Raw genomic sequence first — 4,523 nt, 5'->3', positions numbered from 1 at the left:
AGCTCTAGCAGACTGGTCTTTGTTGTGCTAATCTAAGTGCTTGTAGCTTGTGAAAAGGTGAGGCCAGGATTACTGGCCTGCAGATGTAAGGAAACAATGTATGTTTGCTACCTCAGTGTTCTTTCTGTAACTCCTTTTGATGACATCATTATATTGTGCCCTTTAGAGGTACTATGATCTATATAAGGGAGATTTCAGGGCTCTCTGGGGGGACACGTGCATCAGAGAACCTGGGAAGATGGGGCTGAGGACAGAAGCTGAGAGAACAAAGGCGCACGTGCTCGAGGATTCCTGAGGCTTCCATGACATACATCTCTTCCATGTAATAAACGGCTACTAAGACCAACCAGCTTGGCCTCATTTCCTTCCTTCACCTGACCATCGCCATCGACCTCCCTGGAGTGGGGAAGCGGCCAGACCGCCGGCCTTTTTATTTTTTGTGTGTTTACACAACTAACAGAGAAGATAGATTCAATAGTTACCTACATATTTGGATAGAAGGCTTATTGCCTGTTTTCATAAACTTGTATCAGACCCTCAGAGTGTTTGTATATACATATTTATTTTATATGTAAAACACATAGCAGGTATAGACACATACATTGTATATATACATATATGTGTATATGTATATATTTCATATATATTTGGGCTGGAGCTATAGCACAGAGGGTAGGGCATTTGCCTTGCATGCGGCCCACCTGGGCAACCTGGCTTCTATTCCTCCACTCCTCTCGGAAAGCCCAGCAAGCTACCAAGAGTATCTAGCCTGCAAGGCAAAGCCTGGCAAGCTACCCATGACGTATTCAATATGCCAAACACAGTAACAAGTATCACAATGGAGATGTTACTGGGCCCACTACAGCAAATCTATGAACAATGGGAGGACAGTGACAGTGACAGCAATATATGAAAGGACTAATCACTCATCACTCTAGTCATCTAAGAGTTGGGGTAAATGTCCTAATACCTGTCAAATGAATAGGAACGATAAATAAAAATTATTAAAATTATTTAATTATGCAATTGCAATGTGCTAAAACTAGACTATGAGTTCTGAGGACAAACCAATGCCATTACTAGTCAGTAATTGCAATATCAATATTATTGTTACTTCACCTTTATTAGTAGCCAAATTAATGTTAACCTACTTACATAATATTTAACAATATATTTAAGCTTATATAGGGTAATCATCAATACAACTTTTATCTAGATAGAAGATGGCTGAAGTAAATTTCCAGTGCTTTCTTTACAGCCAGGTACTCCCCCTAATTTTTCTTTATTACACTGCTGTGGAATGAATCACAATCTAGAGGAAAATCAGACTCTAGATTGTGCTGTATATTCACTTTATTCTATTGCTTCCAGACCCTGAGTTTTCTGATAAATATAAAATATACGGGCAAAAATTTGCTATTTTTCTAGGTAGAAGCTTTTTGAGACCTATGAATTGCTTAAAAGAATCAGATGCAATGTAAGTATAGAATAAATTTTAGCTGCTATTAGTTTATTTTACTTTAAAATAAATTTCTTAATATTTTATAGGTAAAATAATCTTACGCTTGTAATATTTTTCCTAGACCTCATTTAAAGTATGTAAACTCATTGTGTTTTTAAACTTTTATAAACATCATTTAAAAATGTTCATTTACATTATCATTTGGTCTATTTTGTCATACTGGTACTTAATTTCTTTCATTTACTTAAAAATTATTATTGAATGTTTTGATATACATCTTTTTGTTACTGCTGACTTAAAATGTTTGGATGGGGGTGATGTATCTCCCAGCAGTGCCTAGTGCCTCTAGGGACCTGTCTTGGCAATTTTTATCAACCTATTTAACACCTATGCACAGTGAATACCTATGCATGGGCCCCATGCTTTTTGTGACCAGACTTTGCTTAGTCACCCCTAGGGATGGTAACTTACTGTGTTTCTAGGGTCATGCAGTGCATGGAATTAAACGTGGGTCCTTTTACTAAATGTAAAACATGTACTCCTGACTTCTTTTTTGGCTATTTGTCTGAAATAACTACTTCTCTTCAGTACCTTTGAATCCCCCTTCCCAAAAATCAAAATGATTATTTTGTTTTTTAAGCAGCACCAGGGATAACAAATAGGGCCGAATATGTAAAGCATGTACTTTGTCATCGAGTTGCAGTTCTGACCCCAAACCTTTTCATGTTTATCATAGATTTTTTAAAAATTCATAGATGTTTATATTTTAAATTGCAAAATTTATTTTTAAGCATAAACAGCTTTGAACTTATTAATGACTCCTATTCACATGCACACAAATCTTGTCAGTATTTATGAGAATTAGATTTAGGAGTTGTTAATTTTAAAAACCTTTTTCCATACCATTGAGTCCCTGCAGCTCTGAATTTAGGGTTCTGCAACAAATCTCTTGTACAAGTAAGGAAGCAAAATAAAGTAGTATTTTGCTTAGTCAAAATTAAAAGTTGCTAGTTAGTTATTTCAGCAAGTTTTTTTTTAATCTTCTTAGCACATTCAAGATGCATTTAGTATAGAAAGTCCTATTGAATGGCTCCATCTTATCTTGATACCAGCGCATCCAATGTGAATGGGAAATTCTGTGCTTTGAAATCCCATATATAAAGATCTTGGATTCATGCAAGATGTATTCAGTATTTTTTTTTATTATACAACTATGTTAAATCAAGATAAAAGTGCATTAGTTATGATTTTTGTTTGTTTGTTGGACTCACGTGGCTATTTTTCAGAGCTAATTACTATCTATGAACTCAGGCATCACTCCTGAACCATAAGTGCTGAGAATCAAATTCAGGTTGGCCATATGCAAAGTCCTATCTACTGTACTATCTCTTCAGCCCAAACTATTATTTTTCAGATTATTTCATCATCAAAAGGTTCGTTTGAATTCCACAACTAATGCAGAGGCTTTTTTTCATTCTTTATCAGTTCTTGTCAAAAGTGATAATTTCCAATTATCATTGTCATAGGGTCCCGTCTCTGTCCAAGCTGTGCTACCCCTCCCCCTAAAGTGAAACCAAACTGTATTATCATTAAGGTATACATACCCACCTACAACAGTACATAGGACTCCACTTCCTCAATCAATGGTATCCTCAGTTCTTCATTATAGTGTATTTTATGATTTTTTTTGCACGACATGGTATAATCCCTCATTTTGCTTCTTTATAGCTTCTTTATAAACGAGTTAAATCATCCTTTATTTGTATTTATCCTTGCCTTAACACATCTTTCATAACATCATATCCTCTATTTCCATACACAATATAAAAAAGCAAGGTTCCATCTTTTCTTATACCTGAGTAGTATTTCTTTGAGCATATGTACCATAACTGCTTTATCCATTCATCTATTCTTGAGCACTAGGGCTGTTTCCAGGTATTGCCTACAGTAAAATGTGATCTATTTGTAACACAGATGTACAGATATCTTTTCAATATAATGTTTTGTGTTTTTTCACTTTTTTAACCTTTTAACAAAAGACCTATGAAAGGGTTCTTAAAATGTGTCTAGTAGCCGTATTCCATTTCTCTTCTGTCCTATTATTTCATAATTATTAAAATGATAATTTCCTCTTAGTCTTTCCTCCCAGAAATAGTGAAATTTCACAATTTCCCAGTGCTGGTCTCTGACTGAGAATTTGGCTTTCATACATTTTCTAGTCATTATTTTTATTAATAATATTGTAATCTCTCATAATCCAAAAGAAAATATTTTTACATATGCATGACTTCAATTTATTCCCTTTCATGCTGATTTTATTTTATTTTATAATTTAAAGAAAAGCAGTGTAGCATTTAATGATCCTTCTTTTAGGTGACTTCAGGGTGCCAGGACACAGGTTCCTCCCACACTCTCTTAATCTTTTCTTTAGGTCTTTCACTGAAGAATTTGGATTTCACAATGACAGGAAGCTTTGGGAGCTTTCCCTTCCCCAGAACTTTGTAGCAGCCCGATCGCACCACATTAATGATAGGAGCTGCTCCAGTTTTGTTTTTGGCAGCTTTAACCCGTGTCTGCTCGCTGAATAAGGTCCAAATTTGTCAAGATTGACAGTTAGGTAGAAGCGTTGCTTTCTCTTTAAGTGATAATGCCTCATACTCACTTTCCCAAAGTAACCTGGATGGTATTTGTCAAAGTTGATCCTGTGGTGATGTATGCCACCAGCATGACCCAGACCTCCAGGGTGCTTATGGTGCTTGTTGATGCGGCTGTGTCCGTGGCTCACGTGGCCCCAGAGTTTCCGTGTCTTTCTCAGTCTGTACTGCATGTTAACTGGCAAGAAGAAAGAAGGCAGACCCCGTGAATCTTGCCAGAGGTTTTGCTGATTTTAATTCTTTGCCTCGGTATGTATGTGTCTTTCAGTATATGATTGACTTAGATATGTAAGATTCATTCTATTTAAAAAATTTATTTAGATTCTCAAGTGACTTGCTTTCTGTATCTTACTAAATATTTATTTTCAGGGGGCTGGAGTGATAACAGCATGTTGGGCGGTTGCCTT

The 4,523-nt window shown here is 35.8% G+C and overlaps 1 pseudogene; it reads right to left on the bottom strand.

Annotated features, from left to right (window-relative positions):
• Positions 1-3,841: 3,841 nt before the first annotated feature.
• LOC130041624 (60S ribosomal protein L27a-like) lies at positions 3,842-4,289 on the bottom strand (annotated as a pseudogene).
• Positions 4,290-4,523: the final 234 nt, after the last annotated feature.

Source organism: Sorex fumeus, unplaced genomic scaffold, assembly GCF_029834395.1.
Source record: "Sorex fumeus unplaced genomic scaffold, SorFum_2.1 ptg000098l, whole genome shotgun sequence".
NCBI classification, from domain to species: domain Eukaryota; kingdom Metazoa; phylum Chordata; class Mammalia; order Eulipotyphla; family Soricidae; genus Sorex; species Sorex fumeus.
This window is presented reverse-complemented; position numbering and strand designations above follow the sequence as displayed.